This window comes from Oncorhynchus mykiss, chromosome 27, assembly GCF_057628025.1.
Source record: "Oncorhynchus mykiss isolate SJ-2025 chromosome 27, ASM5762802v1, whole genome shotgun sequence".
In the NCBI taxonomy this organism is placed as follows: Eukaryota; Metazoa; Chordata; class Actinopteri; order Salmoniformes; family Salmonidae; genus Oncorhynchus; species Oncorhynchus mykiss.
In genome coordinates this window covers 2307975-2329379 of record NC_143048.1, presented here as the reverse complement: position 1 = coordinate 2329379, position 21405 = coordinate 2307975, and the positions used below count along the sequence as shown (strand labels likewise).

General features: G+C 41.8%; 1 pseudogene; it reads left to right on the top strand.

Moving 5' to 3' along the window:
* Nucleotides 1-409: 409 nt before the first annotated feature.
* LOC110507040 (interleukin-1 receptor accessory protein-like) lies at nucleotides 410-20263 on the top strand (annotated as a pseudogene).
* The last annotated feature ends 1142 nt before the right edge of the window (nucleotides 20264-21405 follow it).

Genomic DNA, 21405 nt, shown 5'->3' with positions numbered 1-21405 from the left:
TCTAGGTCCCAGCTTTGATGCACCTGTACTGACCTCGCCTTCTGGATGATAGCGGATGATAGCGTGGTGATAGCGGGGTGAACAGGCAGTGGCTTGGGTGGTTGTTGTCTTTGATGATCCCGATGGATGATGGAGTTGGTGTCTTGCAAAGCCACACAGTTGTGGGTGAACAGGGAGTACAACAGATGGCTGAGGACACAACCTTGGGGGGGTCCTGTGTTAAGTGTCAGTATGGAGGAGGTGTTGTTGGAAATGGATGGCTCCAGAAGGGATTCATTTGTGATGTTCCATAGGGTGCATTTAATAGGAAGAGTAATATTCTCTCTGTGTGAATCTGAGAGGGAGCGCGAGAGAGAGAGAGTAATCCCTCTCTTAGAGTTCCAGTGCTACGACTGGGGCGAGTCAGGCGATGGAGTCAGGCGATGGAGCGGTGTGGGTGATGGAGGGGGAGAAAGGCTGGCTGCCCTGCCCTCTCTTCTCCCACCCCACTGTCTACAACTGTAGCTCGGCCCAGGCAGCAGGCCTCAACCTGGTGTGGTACCACGTGGCTGCAGGTCAGGACCTGGAACAACCCATCGACTTCCACCACCCCGACCAGAGGCTCAGCAAGGAGAGGGAGAGTCTGTGGCTGCAGTCAACCACCACGCAGGACACCAGCCAGTACATCTGCATGCTGAGGTAGGATGGAGAATGGGCTCGGTAGGGCCAGGAGTTTTGACCCATGCAACCAAGAACCTGTCTATGAGCAGATGTTTGTATAAAAAGTTAGACGTTCTTTAAATGTTTTGAACCCATCATCATTATCTGTGGGACGCTCAGGAAGTTTGCCATATTGTCACGCCCTGGCCATAGAGAGGTTTTTATTCTCTATTTTGGTTAGGCCAGGGTGTGACTAGGGTGGGCATTCTAGTTTCTTTATTTCTATTTCTTTGTTTTTGGCCAAGTGTGGTTCCCAATCAGAGGCAGCTGTCTATCCTTGTCTCTGATATGGAATCATACTTAGGCAGCCATTTTCCCACCTGTGTTTTGTGGGTAGTTGTTTTCTGTATAGTTTGTGCACCTTACAGAACTGTTTCGGTTTTCCCTCTTGTTTATTTTGTTTGAATGTTTTTGTGACCAAATAAAATCATGAACACTTACCACCCTGCGCTTTGGTCTGATCCTCATTACGACGAGAGCCGTGACACATATCCTGAGCCCAAAACTTCCTGACCTACAATATATATTTTTTTGGAAAGATTACAGTCAAAGTTTGTCTGATTTAGCATGGTGTGTGTGTGTGTGTGTGTACACTTTCCCCTCTCAGAAACAAGACATTGTTTGCCAAGATTGCTGTGCGTTTGGAGGTGGTGCCACATGGCCAGGACCCTAACTGTGAGGTGAAGGCTGCCGTGCCTTCCACCCTAGTAATCGCGCCCCTACAGGAGAGCAGGACCCTAACTGTGAGGTGAAGGCTGCCGTGCCTTCCACCCTTGTAATCGCGCCCCTACAGGAGAGCAAGACCCTAACTGTGAGGTGAAGGCTGCCGTGCCTTCCACCCTTGTAATCGCGCCCCTACAGGAGAGCAGTACCCTAACCTGCCCTGACCTGGAGGACATCATGCTCCCTAATGCTAGCCACTCTGTCACCTGGTACCATGTAAGGTCATCCTCAATCTGTCTGTGTACAACTAATTTCACTTACAATATGAGATAAAGGCTAGTAGTATCACTTTGATGCAGTGCATAGTACCAATAGCAGCTAAGAAGGTGTATTACTTGATGCAATTTTCAAAATAGGTTCCTTATTAAAAAGTACTGGTGGGGGGAAAACATTGTTGTCAGATTGTATACTAGGTTGTACAAGGAAGTTTTAGGTTATAATTTTGCGAGGCACCGCAGGCTAAAATTAATTTTTTCCATCTCCATTTTTTGTTAGATTTGTTGGTATTTTGGTCTATTAGTATTTTCAAAAAGTTAACATAAAAATCTTGATACATTTATATTTTCTTTAGTTTATCATACGAGTGTCAACAAAATGTCACAAATTTTAACCACTTTAAAATGGACATAATATATGTCAAAGCTCACTATTTAGTGTTATACATAATTTAAAAGCCCCTTTTCATAGAGAATGTAACAAACTGGACTATAATAACATACTTTGAAGAGATAGTGTTTGAGTCTAAATAGGTGTTTGGTGTTTCACAATCTAAATTGTGTCCAGAGAAATGTATTTGCAGGATTTGCAAATATGTGCATATTTAATGAGACCACCTCGTGTACTTTAAAAAGATACACTGCTTCTTAATGCAACCGCTGTGTTACATTTATTTTTAACGTTACAGAAATCGCTCACTAGGCAATAATCTGAGGCGGCGCTCAGACGTAAGCAATATTCCTCCGCTATGTTGGAGTCAACAGAAATACAAAATTACAACATAAATATTCCCTTACCTTTGATGGTCTTCGATCAGAATGTAGTGGAAGGAGTCATACTTACCCAATACATTGTTTGGTTTCAAGTCGTGTGTCTTTGTATTAGCATCTGCTACCATTTTCAGCTGAAATGCATCCAAAATGACTTCTGGTCCTGAACAGTTGCGCATCAAAACTTCAAAATTACATATTATATGTCGACTAAACTGGTCAAACTAAGTGCAGAATCAAGCTTTAGGATGTTATAAACGTACAAAACAATTCTCAATTCAACCGGACAATCACACTTCTTCTCAGGCGAGCTGGAACAAAGGAAGCTCTGTGCCCAAAGCGCGCCCTAACGCACATGTATTTTCTCGTGACACCCACTCTTTCGCCTCCCAAAGGGTCAAAACTCGCGGGATTTGCACAATTAAATGCTCTACTGAATGAGGACATCTAGTGGAAGACATAGAAAGTGTCTCCAGATCCATAGCTGGTTGGGAAGGGTGGGGGCGATGACGTCAAAGTTGCCCCAACTTTCAGTATTCCAAAACTAGTTTGGGAGATTGCCTGCCCTGTGAGTTCTGCTATACTTACAGACATAATTCAAACGGTTTTAGAAGCTTTAGAGTGTTTTCTATCCAATAATAATAATTATACGCATATATTAGCCATTTTGGACATAATTCCTTTCAGTTTACTATGGGCACGCAATTCATCCAAAGGGGGCAGTATTATGCCTAGTCTTTTAATACAATATTTCAGGAAAAATGTATACAAAAAAGTATTCTATTTCTGTCTACATTCAACTGGTAAAAGTTTATTGTGATATGATTAAGGGGGAAAAAACACCATTAGAGTGTGGTGCCTGGCCTTAATTGACCACAAAACATCACGCCTTGATCAAATCATGAAAATGTTGTCTTGACCTGCTTGTAACAAAACGTTAATTTTAGTCTGGATATATTATGTCTTCTCAACCAGAAAACCAGCACTGTAATGGATTTCTGTATTTTTATTTTTACAGTAAATCATACAGTAATGTGCTGCTACACCAGTTTACAATATAATACTGTAGACTACAATGCATTCTGGTCTAGCAAATTATTACATTTGTTAGCTGTAAAATGAACAACAAATGTTCAGCTAAGATACCGGATAGTAAATTACAGTAAGTTCCTTTATTTTCTAAATTAATTCCCATGTGCCAATTCAAGACTGATTTACAAAGTTTGACTGATTACAACATTTGAGGCCTCTCCAATTTTTTAGTAACTTTTTGTAAAGGTTTAGAACTTTCTAAGTTAAATCAACCTTTTTTGAGTTTGCTGATCATATCTTATGATCTCATGGTTGTATGAAATCCAAATAGTCTGACTGTTCGACAAGCTCTGATGTATTGAACAATACCTACAATGCCAGGGCTGTCAAACTCATTCGGGTTTCAACTAGATCCGGAGGGCCGCAATGAATAATTGTTATATTTCCTTGCCGTCAAAATTGTTCTCTATCCATAATTTTTTGAATTTTGCGACGCTCCCTGACTGTCTAGCTTTCATTTCGGTGATTATTAGCGAGCTGGATACAGTCAAACTGTATGAATGTAGGTCGGGTATAATTTCTACAGTTTAAATTTGGTTTAAGTTGTTTTAAAGTATATTGAGTTTGTTCCCCCCTTCCAATTTTTTATTACTAATAATTATTATAATTTTTTAAAACTAAAACCAGCCGTGGGCCCGATTAGACCCCATCAGCCCTCGAAGCCGGTGTTTGGAGCATATATTTGTCTCGGGCCTAACAACACCCATGCCAATATATCCTCCAAACACCAGCTTCTTGGGCAATATCACTTAATTATACACCACTTTATGAATGTAACCTTATTTTGCTGAAGGAACAAGACATAGCCAAACTCAGGACCTGTTCAGAAAGAGGTAATGTAGATTAGAGGCTACATTACCACAGGGCTTTATACCCTTCGAGTGACTTACTTAAATGGTGCTCAGTTCCATCAGCCTGTGTAACTCATTTCATCTGTGTTTTTATTTTCTCTTCATGCTCATGCTGCGAGAACTGGTGGTAACTGTGGTACCAGGAAGCAGGAGTGTAAACGCCTTCGGGAACATTGATCGTGTGCCCAAAAGAGACAAGCTGGTCATCAATGTAATGTAATGGAGCACTACCAAGGACTGTACCACTGTGTGGTCACTTACGAGACCAAAGGAAGAGCCATCAACTTCACCAGAGGGGTCAATGTAACCGCAGTGTGTAAGGCCTTTTTTTACAACTATATGAATGTTTTGAGACTATGAACCTTGCACGTTACATCCTTTTGTGATATGTATGTTTGAGTATTTCCTGTAGTTAGGTTTGATGGATAACTAAGTCAAACTTTTGACAAATTGAGTGTATTTTCTGCTTTGTTTCTCTCAGCTTCCAGTGGTTTACCCAAAAATACCATTATACTCAACCCTGCCAAGGAGCAACTCTATCCTGTCAAACATGGTAGGTAGAGAAGGACTATCAGATACATCAACATATCAATATATTATATATTGATCAAGATATACACTGAGCGTACAAAACATTAGGAACACCTGCTCTTTCCATGACATAGACTTACCAGGTGAATCCAGGTGAAGGCTATGATTTTTTATGCTTGAGACAATTGAGACATGGATTGTGTATGTGTGCCATTAAGAGGTTGAGTGAGAAAGACAAAATATTTAAGTGCCTTTGAACGTGTTATTGTAGTAGGTGCAAGACGCACCGGTTTGAGTGTGTCAAGAACTGCAACGCTACTGGGTTTTTCATGCTCAACAGTTTCCAATGTGTATCAAGAGTGATCCACTACCCAAAGGACATCCAGCCAACTTGACACAACTGTGGGAAGCATTGGAGTCAACATGGGCCAGCATCCTTGTGGAATGCTTTTGACACCTTGTAGGATCCATTCCCCAGCAAATTTAAGCTGAGGGCAAAATGGGGAGCAACTCAGTAGGAAGTGGTTCTAAATGTTTTGCACACTCAGTGCATATCAAGATGTATCAAGTCCAATTTACTCAACTCAAATTCAACCCTTTCCCCATAACAAGTCATACAATTCAGTTGAAAATTAGACCATCACTTCCCCACTAATCCCACTACTCACTGTTCTGATCATAGAATTAGAATGAATACTAAGCCTATGGTTGTGACAGTTGTCTGAATAAATATAGAAAAAAACATTGACACATTGAATCATCAACATCAGAGTTGTGGCTATTCTTTTTTTCATATTATACACATTGCTCATGTGACAACGTTGTAATTATGGCTGTAGCGGTGATATTGTCATGAGAACAATATCCAGCACAGTAGACATTGTTCTCATGGTAATGCAGCAGTATTGATCGCCTTAATGACTGTTGCACGGTTGGAGGAGGCCAATATGAGATTCACCATCTCCAACTATTTAGTAACTGATTTGAGATCAGTTTTAGAACTTTGAAGTTAACTGAGTTTGCTTAACATATCTTATGTGTTGGCTGTCATTAATTTGAAAGTTGAGATGGGCGATGATTATTGAGTCCGTTTGGGGAGATGCATATGTGATAACAGAAAGTTGGATACTTTGATTTGACTTAACACTGTAAATGTTTGACAAAATATTACACTGCATTGTGGGACAATTATCATGGGTGAGGAAATATCTGTATTTCAGGTGTTAGAGTAATATTACCACATAATACCGTACATTTCCAATCTATTGACCACATGTGGGTGCATGGGATTGTGACTTCTGGGCCTCATTAACATATTTCACAGTGTGCATTGTTAGAGGTTATAGTTGTGCACCAGTTAGTGTAGAGTGTTGTACAAGTTTAGCTGTTCTTTGATTGTGCCAATACTAATATTTCCATCACAGGGTGCAGACCAAAGTGACAGTTCCACATTAAATGGATGTAATTAAATAACTACATACTGTAGAACATTTTACAGGACGTCATTGGAAACTCGAGTAAAATCACTACCATTTCAGAGTTTTACTTCTATTTTTTTGGTGAGTTGTTACTATTCCTTTTTTTTTATATTATAAAAATGTTCATGTGACAAAGCTGTAGTCATGGCTGTAGCGATGGGGTGATATTGTCATGGGGACACAGTAGCACAGTAGACATTGATCGCCATGGTGACTGTTGCAGGGTCAGAGGTGAATCTCACATGCACAGTGTTGTTGCCCTACCTAGAAGGACCTAGGAAGACCTGGTGGACCATTGATGGGAAGACTGTAGAGCAGCTAGCTGATCGCCGCATCTCAAACACTTCTAGGTAAGTCTCATCCTCTTTTGTCTTTTCTTGACTCTTCTCTTCTGTTACTGTCTCTTCTCATCTCTATTCTTCTCTACTCTTCTATATTGTTATTTTTGTTTGTTTCTATCCTCTCCTCTCATTCTTCTGTCACTCCAATTTATTGGACCTAACCAGAGAATACAACTGCTCCGGATGCAACCACCGAGGCGTGGCCACCCGCAGGGCAGTGCTAGAAGAGGAGGGTGAGGAATGAGTCGGCACACCACAGAGCATAGCATGACACAATATGACATTTGTTGATAATTTGTGTATTAGTCAGTATGGGAAATTAGTGTGTATCTAGCGCTCTGTGGTTTATCTTGTGGACTGTTGTGTGATTGTTACCATGGTAGAATTTAAAAAACTCTCAATGGAAATAGTTGTGAAATATTTATTTCAATCACCTCTGCAGAGGGTAAGCAGCAGAGATCAAATTTGAACTGTTTACTGTAACATGATTTAAATATAAAAGTATTCTAATCTTGATTTTGAACTAATTTTCCTTTTATTCTCAGTTTTATTGCTTTTCACATTTGATAAATTATCTTTATTGTTTCCTTTATTAGTATTTTTATACCATTGTTTTATATCTTGCTCTGTTCTTTCACTTGGCATTTTTTGTTTTATTTTTACATGCTACATTCTTTAGTATACGACTATATTTTATTATTTCAAGCAATAACTTGTGAAGCACATTGGGCTGCAATGACTTGTTTGAAAGGTGCTTAAATCCCTATAGTCGATTGACGCACCGGTGCATCAATCTAAGTTGCATAACAAAAAAAGTCTATAGTCGGTACTGTCGATGTGCCAACTTCTGTTTGGTAGCGTCCAAAACACTAAACAAATAAGACCCCCCACTGTGGAAAGGGGAGATTCTCACAAACACGTTGGTCGTCTCCGTTTTTCTCTAAGACCCCCACAAGTGTCACAAGACTCGTCTGAAGGTAACTGGTACCGCTAAAAAAAAACAACGAATGGATGTATGAAAGTAGTTTTGTGCCTACCCAAAAAAGGGGTTAATTAAATATGTGTAAAAATATATATATATATTTATATATTTCCTGAGTTAGTTTTATTTCTCCTAGGTTTAGGACAGACACTTCAAACCTTGTTTCTTATGATTTATTGTTCTTTTTTGCCATTTCTAAATGTGTTATTCAATGTGTTTCTATGGGCTTTTGTAGTAAAGGCCCAAATCAATATTTTATCAAATCATTTTTTTTTACATCTTTTTTTTTATACCAAGAGGGGTTCTAAAATTCAAAATCAAATAGCTAAATGATCCATAGTATGACCTTCTTTAAACAATTCCACATGTCATCTTAGCACCCCACGCTTCCCCCAACATCTTAGACTCTAAAGAATTAACTTCTTGGTGACAGGGGGGCAGTGTTGAGTAGCTTGGATGAATAAGGTGCCCAGAGTAAACTGCCTGCTACGCTGTCCCAGATGCTAATATATGCATATTATTATTGTCGTGGAAATTTCCTCTATTTACCAAATAATGAGAGCAAACCAGACACAAGTCAGAGTTAGTTATCACAAAGTCCATCTTTAATTATATGAGCTCTATCACAACCCTGTGACTCTCAGATCAATTCAGTGTCTATCAATGAATTCTCTGAGAGTCCCTTACACATTGCAACTGAGATCCTTTATAGCAAAGACACACATAGCCAGACAGCATCGGCATAATTTATCGTTCAGCTTTGTCTCCTAAACTATGTTATTTTCTCAAACTCAGAACCATAAACCAATCCTCATATCAACAGGCATATATCAAATCCATCCTATCTTGACAAGATCACAGAGACACATTGACTGGCACACAGACATTGTGGAGCGAAGAGATACACGCTTGACCTCTCCCCTCTCTCCGGCCCAAGTAACTTAGTCTTGACATAGAACAGATACTGCAACCCCGCCACAGTATTATACAAACACATTCTGATGAGAAATAACTTACAAACATATGATGAATATAAAACATCTTACCTATGTTACCAACTAATTCTGATTATTCCCCAACATTATTTAGTAGTATTGGATAGGAAACACTATGACGTTTCTAAAACTGTTTGAATGATGTCTGTGAGTACAACAGAACTCATATGGCAGGTGAAAACCTGAGAAAAATCCAACCAGGAAGTGGGAAATCTGAGGTTTGTAGTTTTTCAACTCTTTGCCATTCAAATATACAGTGTAAATGGAGTCGTAATGCACTTCCTAAGGCTTCCACTAGATGTCAACAGTCTTTAGAACGTTGTTTCAGGCTTCTACTGTGAAGGGTGGCCGAATGAGAGGGGATTGAGCCAGGTGTCTGGCAGAGTGCCACAGGCTCTGACGCGCGGTCACGAGAGGGTCAGCTCTCGTATCATTGCTTTTCTACAGACAATGGAATTCTCCAGTTGGAACATTATTGAACATTTATAATAACATCCTAAAGATTGATTCTATACTTAGTTTGACAAGTTTCTATGGGCTGTAACGGAACTTTTTGAACTTCTCGTCCGACGTTTGACTGGACCTGAACGCGTGTTTGGATTTGTTACCAAACGCCCTAACAAAAGAAGCTATTTGGACATAAATTATGAACTTTATCGAACAAATCAAACATTTATTGTGGAACTGGGATTCCTGGGAGTGCATTCTGATTAAGATCATCAAAGGTAAGTGAATATTTATAATGCTATTTCTGACTAATTTTGACTACACAGTATGGCGGATATCTTTTTGGCTGCTTTGATGTCTGAACGCTGTACTCAGATTATTGCATGGTTTGCTTTTTCCGTACCGTTTAAAAAAAAATTGACACAGCGGTTGCATTAAGGAGTAGTATGTCTCTAATTCCATGTATAACACTTGTATTTTCATCAACATTTATGATGAGTATTTCTGTAAATTGATGTGGCTCTCTGCAAAATCACTGCATGTTTTAGAACTACTGAACGTAACGCGCCAATGTAAAATGAGATTTTTTTGACATAAATATGCACTTTATCGAACAAAACTTGCATGTATTGTGTAACATGAAGTCCTGTGAGTGTAATCTGATGAAGATCATCAAAGGTTAGTGATTCATTTTATCTCATTGTGCTTTTTGTGACTCCTCTCTTTGGCTGGAAAACTGACTGTGTTTTTCTGAGAGTTGGTGGTGACCTAACATAATAATTTGTGGTGCTTTCGCTGTAAAGCCTTTTTGAACTCAGACACTGTCTGGATTAACAAGAATTGTATCTTTAAAATGGTGTAAAATACTTGTATGCTTGAGGAATTTTGTTTTGAATTTGGCGCCCTGTACTTTCACTGGCTGTTGGCGACCTCCCAGAGAGGTTTTAACATACAAAGTATATTATCATTATTTCCAGAGAAAACACCTATCCTCTAGCCTAGAAAGGTTGGCTATATTACACAGACCTTTCCTATTTGATGTATTTTGTTGGGATAAGCAGTCATAACAGAAAGGGAGAGCAGGATGAGACATACAGGTAGGAGGGGTGATATTTGATACCAGGCAACCACAGACTGAGGGTTACATTTTTATAGTGCAAAATAAATTATTCAAAGTGCAAAAATTACAATAAACCTCATAATCAGTGCGATTATGATAAGACAGATAAAATGATGGCGCCAACAGAGATGGTCTCCTCGCTTCGGGTCCTTAGAAAACTATGCAGTTTTTTTATGTGCTATTTCTTACATTGTTAGTCCAGAAAATCTCAAGTGTTATTACATACAGCCGGGAAGAACTATTGGATATAAAAGTGATGACAACTTACCAACATTATGACCAGGAATACGTATTTCCCGAAGCGGATCCTTTGTTTGGACCTCCACCCTGGACATGCGATCTTATCCCAGAGGCCGACCCAAAACAACGCGGTCACCGCAGGAGGGGCAGACGGAGAGGCCTACTAGTGAAACTCAAAAGGCGAGCACACCATCCACCGCTTCTTAGCATATTACTCGCCAATGTCCAATTTCTAGATAACAAGGTGGATGAAATTAGGGCACAAGTTGCCTTCCAGAGAGACATCAGAGATTGCAACATTCTCTGTTTCACGGAAACATGGCTCACTCGGGATACTTGTCAGAGTCGGTACAGTCACCCGGTTTCTTCACCCATCGCGCCGACAGAAACAAATATCTCTCAAACATCTCTCTGATAAGAAGAAGGGCGGGGTGTATGCCTTATGATTAACGACTCATGGTGTAATCACAACAACATACAGGAACTCAAGTCCTTTTGTTCACCTGACCTAGAATTCCTTACAATCAAATGCCGACCGCATTGTCTTCCAAGAAAATTCTCTTTGATTATAGTCACAGCCGTGTAAATCACCCCCAAGCAGATACCTCATTGTCCCTGAAAGAACTTCACTGGACTCTATGTAAACTGGAAACCATACATCCTGAGGCTGCATTTATTGTAGCTGGGGATTTTAACAAAGCTAACCTAAAATCAGTACTCCCTAAATTCTATCAGCATATCGAATGCGCGACACGAGGTGGCAGAATTCTGGATCATTGCTACTCGAACTTCCGCGATGCATACAAAGCCCTCCCGTGCCCTGCCTTCGGCAAGTCTGACCATGAATCCATTTTGTAGCTCCCAGCCTATAGACAGAAACAAAAACAGGAAACGCCCGTGCTCAGGTCAATTCAACTCTGGTCTGACCAATCGGAATCCACGCTTCAAGACTGCTTCGATCACGTGGACTGGGATATGCTCCTGGATAGCCTCAGACAACAACACTGATGTATATGCGAGCGAGTTTATTAGCATGTGCATCGGACATGTCATAACCGCTGGAACTATTAAAACCTTCCCTAACCAGAAACCGTGGATTGATGGCAGCATTCGCACAAAACTGAAAGTGTGAACCACCGCTTTTAACTTAAGGTATAGGGGGCAGCATTTTCACTTTTGGATACATTTTGTGCCCAATTTCAACTTCCTGCTACTCATGCCAGGAATATAAGATATGCATATTATTAGTCAAATTGGATAGAAAACACTCTGAAGTTTCTAAAACTGTTTGTTTGAATCATGTCTGTGAGTATAACAGAACTTATGTAGCAGGCAAAACCCAGAGGACTAACCATTCAGATTTTTTATTTTTTTAGGTCTCTGTCTGTTCAGTGAGTTCTCGTTGGCAAACGATTTCTTAGGAACTGGTTTACAGTTCCTACCGCTACCACTGGATGTCACCAGTCTTTGGAATTTGGTTGAGGTTATTCATTTGTGCAATGAAGAAGTAGGCCATCTAGGAACTGCTTAACACTGTTGAGAGTTGCGCAAGACGTGAAAAGTAGCTTGGTTTGTTGTGTTCCTGTATTGAACACAGAGACCCGTCTTCAATTTGATCTAATATTAAACGTTTAAAAATACCTAAAGTTGTATTACAAAAGTAGTTTGAAATATTTTGGCAAAGTTTATAGGCAACTTTTGAAATATTTTGTAGTGACGTTGCGCATTTGGGAAGCAGTTTTTTTTCTGGATCAAACGCGCCAAATAAATTGACATTTTGGATATATGGACGGAATTAATCGAACAAAAGGACCAATTGTGATGGTTATGGGACATATTGGAGTGCCAACAAAAGAAGCTCGTCAAAGGTAAGGCGTGTTTTATATTTTATTTCTGCGTTTTGTGTAGCGCCTGCAGGGTTGAAATATGCTTCCCTCTTTGTTTACTGTTGTGCTATCATCAGATAATTGTTTCTTATGCTTTTGCCGAAAAGCCTTTTTAAAATCTGACATGTTGGCTGGATTCACAACGAGTGTAGCTTTAATTGAGTATCTTACATGTGTGATTTAATGAAAGTTTGATTTTTATATAATTTTTTTGAATTTGCCGTGCTGCGTCCCCTATACCATAAGAAGTTATTAATCATGACAAAGTGACTGGAAACATGACCGAATACAAACAGTGCAGCTATTCCCTCCACAAGGCAATCAAAAAAGCAAAGCGTCAGTATAGAGACAATGTAGAGTTGCAATTAAAAGGCTCAAACATGAGATGTATGTGGCAGGGTCTACAGTCAATCACTGATTACAAAAAGAAAACCAGCCCCGTCGCGGATATCGTGTTGCTCCCAGACAAATTGAACAACTTCTTTGCTCGCTTTGAGGACAATACAGTGCCACTGACACGGCCCGCTACCAAAGCCTGTGGGCTGTCCTTCTCTGTGGTCAACGTGAGTAAAACATTTAAGCGTGTTAACCCTTGCAAGGCTACTGGACCAGACGGCATCCTTAGCAGCGTGGCATCCTCAGAGCATGCGCAGACCAGCTGGCTGGTGTGTTTACAGACATATTCAACCAATCCCTATCCCAGTCTGTTGTCCCAACATGCTTCAAGATGGCCACCATTGTTCCGAAGAAAGCTACGGTAATTGAACTAAATGACTATCGCCCCATTGCACTCACTTCTGTCATAATGAAGTGCTTTGAGAGACTAGTCAAGGATCATATCACCTCCACATCACGGACAAACTGAAATGGTCCACCCACACAGACAGTGTATTGAAGGCACAACAATGCCTCTTCAACCTCAGGAGGCTGAAGAAATTTGGCTTGTCATCTAAAACACTCACAAACCTTTACAGATGCACAATCGAGAGCATCCTGTAGGGCTGTATCACCTCCTGGTAAGGAAATTGCACCACCCTAACCGCAAGGCTCTCCAGAGGGTAGTGCGGTCTGCACAGCGCATCACCGGGGGCAAACGACCTGCCTTCCAGGACACCTATACCACCCAATGTCACAGGAAGGCCATAAAGATCATCAAGGACAACAACCACCCGACCCACTGCCTGTTCACCCTGCTGCCATCCAGAAGGCGAGGTCAGTACAGGTGCATCAAAGCTGGGCCCGAGGGACAAAAACAGATTCTATCTCAAGGCCATCAGACTCTTAAACAGCCATCACTAACATAGAGGCTGCTACCAACATACAAACTCAAATCTCTGGCCACTTAAATAAATAGACTTAATAAAGGTATCACTAGTCACCTTAAATAACGGCACTTTAATCATGTTTACATTACTCATCTCATATGTATATACTGTATTCTATACCATCTACTGCATCTTGCCTATGCCGCACGCCATTGCTCATCCATATATTTACATGTACATATTCTATTCATCCCTTTACATTTGTGTGTATAAGGTGTTATGAATTTGTTAGATTACTTGTTAGACATTACTGCATAGTCGGAACTAGAAGCACAAGCATTTTGCTATACACTCGTATTAACATCTGCTAACCATGTGTATGTGACCAATACATTTGATTTGATTACATTTTAACTTTTCTTCAGCAATGTGCGCGAGAAAGAGCAACTATAGATATATTGCTCAGTTTACTAAACTATTGTTAAATCATACTGCGAGATTGGTCTCAATGGGAATCCCCTGCCTTACTAAGTAAAATAAAAAATGAGGTTTATGCTATTTTTCACACTTTGCACAATTATTTTGCATTGTGAAAATGGTGCCCTGAATACATGCTGCAGGTGACTATGGTACCCACTAGGCACCCAAATCTTTATTGTATTGTATTTTCAGTGTACCTGCCATCGGTGAAGCTGGGCTGTGGCCTGTGCGTGACTCTGTTCCTGATGCTGATGCTGTTCGTGGTCTACCACATCTTCTGGCTGGAGCTGCTGCTGCTCTATCGCTCTTGGTTCGGAACCGACGAACAATGTACAGGTGGGACACCTTCTGTACAGACAGCCCTAGCTAAGAATAACCAACTAGATTTAGGAGTTTTTCCTGACCACCTGACCAAGAAAGTCTGGCTCCAAGTTATTAAACCTGACCAGGAAAAACTCCAGGCCTTAGTTAGTTACCCAGAATTTTGCCTGGTCAGGTCCAGTGGTCAGGAAACTTTTGACCCTACTAATGACATCTGTGAAATACATATTTTTTAAAATTCTTACTGAGTTTCCGCTTCCTCCCTCATTCAGTCGACAAGGAGTACGACATCTACATCTCGTATGCGAGGAGGAGCAATTTGTCCTCTTGACACTGCATAGGGTCCTGGAGAATGAGCTGGGCTATACTGTCGGCATATTCGACAGGGACAGCCTTCCTGGAGGGAGGGAGTATGGGAGAACCCCCCCCCCCTGCTTAGACAGAATGGTATAGTCTATCTTCAGGCACTGATATCAGTATGGAACAGGGGTGAGGAGTGCATGAGAGAAAGGGAAATAGAATGTAACAATGCACCAGTGGGTAGAAATGTGTAGGAATTGTGAAGGAGATGATTACAGACAGGAGGTTTTCCTGACCACATGACCTGACCAGGAAAAACTCCAGTCCCTAGTAGCCCACAACTAGGGCCTGGAGTTTCCCTGGTCAGGTCACATAGGAAACCTCCTCTGGCCCTAACGATGACACTTGCTATTACCATTAGAGGTTTCGGAGGATTGGCCTGAACAAAGGCTCTGCACAGGCCGCCCCCCTCGAACACGCTGTGTGACTGAGTGAGAATAGTGTGATCCCCTCCCCCTTCCCAGCCATCACAGACGAGATGCTGACCTTTGTGGGCCGCAGTCGCCGCCTCTTGGTGGTTCTCAGCCCAGGATACGGTCGCTAGGGGACCCAGGCCCTGCTGGAGCTCAAGGCAGGGCTTGACAGCATGGCGGTGGGTGGGCGTCTACGGGTCATCCCCGCTGGTACATTGGAAAGGGGACAAATCCAGTGATCTGGATTCTGGAAGGTTCTGGAAGCGACTGCGTGTGGAGCTGCCTGTCAGAAGGATAAAAGACTCGCTACAGAGCCAAGATAGTAACGCTATACCACTGCAGAATATACAGTGCCTTGCGAAAGTATTCGGCCCCCTTGAACTTTGCGACCTTTTGCCACATTTCAGGCTTCAAACATAAAGATATAAAACTGTATTTTTTTGTGAAGAATCAACAACAAGTGGGACACAATCATGAAGTGGAACGACATTTATTGGATATTTCAAACTTTTTTAACAAATCAAAAACAGAAAAATTGGGCGTGCAAAATTATTCAGCCCCTTTACTTTCAGTGCCGCAAACTCTCTCCAGAAGTTCAGTGAGGATCTCTGAATGATCCAATGTTGACCTAAATGACTAATGATGATAAATACAATCCACCTGTGTGTAATCAAGTCTCCGTATAAATGCACCTGCACTGTGATAGTCTCAGAGGTCCGTTAAAAGCGCAGAGAGCATCATGAAGAACAAGGAACACACCAGGCAGGTCCGAGATACTGTTGTGAAGAAGTTTAAAGCCGGATTTGGATACAAAAAGATTTCCCAAGCTTTAAACATCCCAAGGAGCACTGTGCAAGCGATAATATTGAAATGGAAGGAGTATCAGACCACTGCAAATCTACCAAGACCTGGCCGTCCCTCTAAACTTTCAGCTCATACAAGGAGAAGACTGATCAGAGATGCAGCCAAGAGGCCCATGATCACTCTGGATGAACTGCAGAGATCTACAGCTGAGGTGGGAGACTCTGTCCATAGGACAACAATCAGTCGTATATTGCACAAATCTGGCCTTTATGGAAGAGTGGCAAGAAGAAAGCCATTTCTTAAAGATATCCATAAAAAGTGTTGTTTAAAGTTTGCCACAAGCCACCTGGGAGACACACCAAACATGTGGAAGAATGTGCTCTGGTCAGATGAAACCAAGATTGAACTTTTTGGCAACAATGCAAAATGTTATGTTTGGCGTAAAAGCAACACAGCTGAACACACCATCCCCACTGTCAAACATGGTGGTGGCAGCATCATGGTTTGGGCCTGCTTTTCTTCAGCAGGGACAGGGAAGATGGTTAAAATTGATGGGAAGATGGAAGGAAGCCAAATACAGGACCATTCTGGAAGAAAACCTGATGGAGTCTGCAAAAGACCTGAGACTGGGACGGAGATTTGTCTTCCAACAAGACAATGATCCAAAACATAAAGCAAAATCTACAATGGAATGGTTCAAAAATAAACATATCCAGGTGTTAGAATGGCCAAGTCAAAGTCCAGACCTGAATCCAATCGAGAATCTGTGGAAAGAACTGAAAACTGCTGTTCACAAATGCTCTCCATTCAACCTCACTGAGCTCGAGCTGTTTTGCAAGGAGGAATGGGAAAAAATGTCAGTCTCTCGATGTGCAAAACTGATAGAGACATACCCCAAGCGACTTACAGCTGTAATCGCAGCAAAAGGTGGCGCTACAAAGTATTAACTTAAAGGGGCTGAATAATTTTGCACGCTCAATTTTTCAGTTTTTGATTTGTTAAAAAAGTTTGAAATATCCAATAAATGTTGTTCCACTTCATGATTGTGTCCCACTTGTTGTTGATTCTTCACAAAAAAATACAGTTTTATATCTTTATGTTTGAAGCCTGAAATGTGGCAAAAGGTCGCAAAGTTCAAGGGGGCCGAATACTTTCGCAAGGCACTGTAGCTATAGACACACAGCGTGCATAATAACATAGCGGAGACAACTCGCACTTGGAATACAGAATAGCATAGCATATACGTGACACAGACGCACACACATACATACCATTGTTCCATTATTTCACTGTCTTGTTTCCTTTTTGTGAGTGACAAGCCATTCATTTGTTTTGCATTCTGTTAAATGCTCGTTTGTGCTATCATCAGATAATTGTTTCTTATGCTTTTGCCGAAAAGCCTTTTTAAAATCTGACATGTTGGCTGGATTCACAACGAGTGTAGCTTTAATTGAGTATCTTACATGTGTGATTTAATGAAAGTTTGATTTTTATATAATTTTTTTGAATTTGCCGTGCTGCGTCCCCTATACCATAAGAAGTTATTAATCATGACAAAGTGACTGGAAACATGACCGAATACAAACAGTGCAGCTATTCCCTCCACAAGGCAATCAAAAAAGCAAAGCGTCAGTATAGAGACAATGTAGAGTTGCAATTAAAAGGCTCAAACATGAGATGTATGTGGCAGGGTCTACAGTCAATCACTGATTACAAAAAGAAAACCAGCCCCGTCGCGGATATCGTGTTGCTCCCAGACAAATTGAACAACTTCTTTGCTCGCTTTGAGGACAATACAGTGCCACTGACACGGCCCGCTACCAAAGCCTGTGGGCTGTCCTTCTCTGTGGTCAACGTGAGTAAAACATTTAAGCGTGTTAACCCTTGCAAGGCTACTGGACCAGACGGCATCCTTAGCAGCGTGGCATCCTCAGAGCATGCGCAGACCAGCTGGCTGGTGTGTTTACAGACATATTCAACCAATCCCTATCCCAGTCTGTTGTCCCAACATGCTTCAAGATGGCCACCATTGTTCCGAAGAAAGCTACGGTAATTGAACTAAATGACTATCGCCCCATTGCACTCACTTCTGTCATAATGAAGTGCTTTGAGAGACTAGTCAAGGATCATATCACCTCCACATCACAGACAAACTGAAATGGTCCACCCACACAGACAGTGTATTGAAGGCACAACAATGCCTCTTCAACCTCAGGAGGCTGAAGAAATTTGGCTTGTCATCTAAAACACTCACAAACCTTTACAGATGCACAATCGAGAGCATCCTGTAGGGCTGTATCACCTCCTGGTAAGGAAATTGCACCACCCTAACCGCAAGGCTCTCCAGAGGGTAGTGCGGTCTGCACAGCGCATCACCGGGGGCAAACGACCTGCCTTCCAGGACACCTATACCACCCAATGTCACAGGAAGGCCATAAAGATCATCAAGGACAACAACCACCCGACCCACTGCCTGTTCACCCTGCTGCCATCCAGAAGGCGAGGTCAGTACAGGTGCATCAAAGCTGGGCCCGAGGGACAAAAACAGATTCTATCTCAAGGCCATCAGACTCTTAAACAGCCATCACTAACATAGAGGCTGCTACCAACATACAAACTCAAATCTCTGGCCACTTAAATAAATAGACTTAATAAAGGTATCACTAGTCACCTTAAATAACGGCACTTTAATCATGTTTACATTACTCATCTCATATGTATATACTGTATTCTATACCATCTACTGCATCTTGCCTATGCCGCACGCCATTGCTCATCCATATATTTACATGTACATATTCTATTCATCCCTTTACATTTGTGTGTATAAGGTGTTATGAATTTGTTAGATTACTTGTTAGACATTACTGCATAGTCGGAACTAGAAGCACAAGCATTTTGCTATACACTCGTATTAACATCTGCTAACCATGTGTATGTGACCAATACATTTGATTTGATTACATTTTAACTTTTCTTCAGCAATGTGCGCGAGAAAGAGCAACTATAGATATATTGCTCAGTTTACTAAACTATTGTTAAATCATACTGCGAGATTGGTCTCAATGGGAATCCCCTGCCTTACTAAGTAAAATAAAAAATGAGGTTTATGCTATTTTTCACACTTTGCACAATTATTTTGCATTGTGAAAATGGTGCCCTGAATACATGCTGCAGGTGACTATGGTACCCACTAGGCACCCAAATCTTTATTGTATTGTATTTTCAGTGTACCTGCCATCGGTGAAGCTGGGCTGTGGCCTGTGCGTGACTCTGTTCCTGATGCTGATGCTGTTCGTGGTCTACCACATCTTCTGGCTGGAGCTGCTGCTGCTCTATCGCTCTTGGTTCGGAACCGACGAACAATGTACAGGTGGGACACCTTCTGTACAGACAGCCCTAGCTAAGAATAACCAACTAGATTTAGGAGTTTTTCCTGACCACCTGACCAAGAAAGTCTGGCTCCAAGTTATTAAACCTGACCAGGAAAAACTCCAGGCCTTAGTTAGTTACCCAGAATTTTGCCTGGTCAGGTAACTTTTGACCCTACTAATGACATCTGTGAAATACATATTTTTTAAAATTCTTACTGAGTTTCCGCTTCCTCCCTCATTCAGTTGACAAGGAGTACGACATCTACATCTCGTATGCGAGGAGGAGCAATTTGTCCTCTTGACACTGCATAGGGTCCTGGAGAATGAGCTGGGCTATACTGTCGGCATATTCGACAGGGACAGCCTTCCTGGAGGGAGGGAGTATGGGAGAACCCCCCCCCCCTGCTTAGACAGAATGGTATAGTCTATCTTCAGGCACTGATATCAGTATGGAACAGGGGTGAGGAGTGCATGAGAGAAAGGGAAATAGAATGTAACAATGCACCAGTGGGTAGAAATGTGTAGGAATTGTGAAGGAGATGATTACAGACAGGAGGTTTTCCTGACCACATGACCTGACCAGGAAAAACTCCAGTCCCTAGTAGCCCACAACTAGGGCCTGGAGTTTCCCTGGTCAGGTCACATAGGAAACCTCCTCTGAACCTAACGATGACACTTGCTATTACCATTAGAGGTTTCGGAGGATTGGCCTGAACAAAGGCTCTGCACAGGCCGCCCCCCTCGAACACGCTGTGTGACTGAGTGAGAATAGTGTGATCCCCTCCCCCTTCCCAGCCATCACAGACGAGATGCTGACCTTTGTGGGCCGCAGTCGCCGCCTCTTGGTGGTTCTCAGCCCAGGATACGGTCGCTAGGGGACCCAGGCCCTGCTGGAGCTCAAGGCAGGGCTTGACAGCATGGCGGTGGGTGGGTGTCTACGGGTCATCCCCGCTGGTACATTGGAAAGGGGACAAATCCAGTGATCTGGATTCTGGAAGGTTCTGGAAGCGACTGCGTGTGGAGCTGCCTGTCAGAAGGATAAAAGACTCGCTACAGAGCCAAGATAGTAACGCTATACCACTGCAGAATATACAGTGCCTTGCGAAAGTATTCGGCCCCCTTGAACTTTGCGACCTTTTGCCACATTTCAGGCTTCAAACATAAAGATATAAAACTGTATTTTTTTGTGAAGAATCAACAAAGAGTGGGACACAATCATGAAGTGGAACGACATTTATTGGATATTTCAAACTTTTTTAACAAATCAAAAACAGAAAAATTGGGCGTGCAAAATTATTCAGCCCCTTTACTTTCAGTGCAGCAAACTCTCTCCAGAAGTTCAGTGAGGATCTCTGAATGATCCAATGTTGACCTAAATGACTAATGATGATAAATACAATCCACCTGTGTGTAATCAAGTCTCCGTATAAATGCACCTGCACTGTGATAGTCTCAGAGGTCTGTTAAAAGCGCAGAGAGCATCATAAAGAACAAGGAACACACCAGGCAGGTCCGAGATACTGTTGTGAAGAAGTTTAAAGCCGGATTTGGATACAAAAAGATTTCCCAAGCTTTAAACATCCCAAGGAGCACTGTGCAAGCGATAATATTGAAATGGAAGGAGTATCAGACCACTGCAAATCTACCAAGACCTGGCCGTCCCTCTAAACTTTCAGCTCATACAAGGAGAAGACTGATCAGAGATGCAGCCAAGAGGCCCATGATCACTCTGGATGAACTGCAGAGATCTACAGCTGAGGTGGGAGACTCTGTCCATAGGACAACAATCAGTCGTATATTGCACAAATCTGGCCTTTATGGAAGAGTGGCAAGAAGAAAGCCATTTCTTAAAGATATCCATAAAAAGTGTCATTCAAAGTTTGCCACAAGCCACCTGGGAGACACACCAAACATGTGGAAGAAGGTGCTCTGGTCAGATGAAACCAAAATGGAACTTTTTGGCAACAATGCAAAACGTTATGTTTGGCGTAAAAGCAACACAGCTCATCACCCTGAA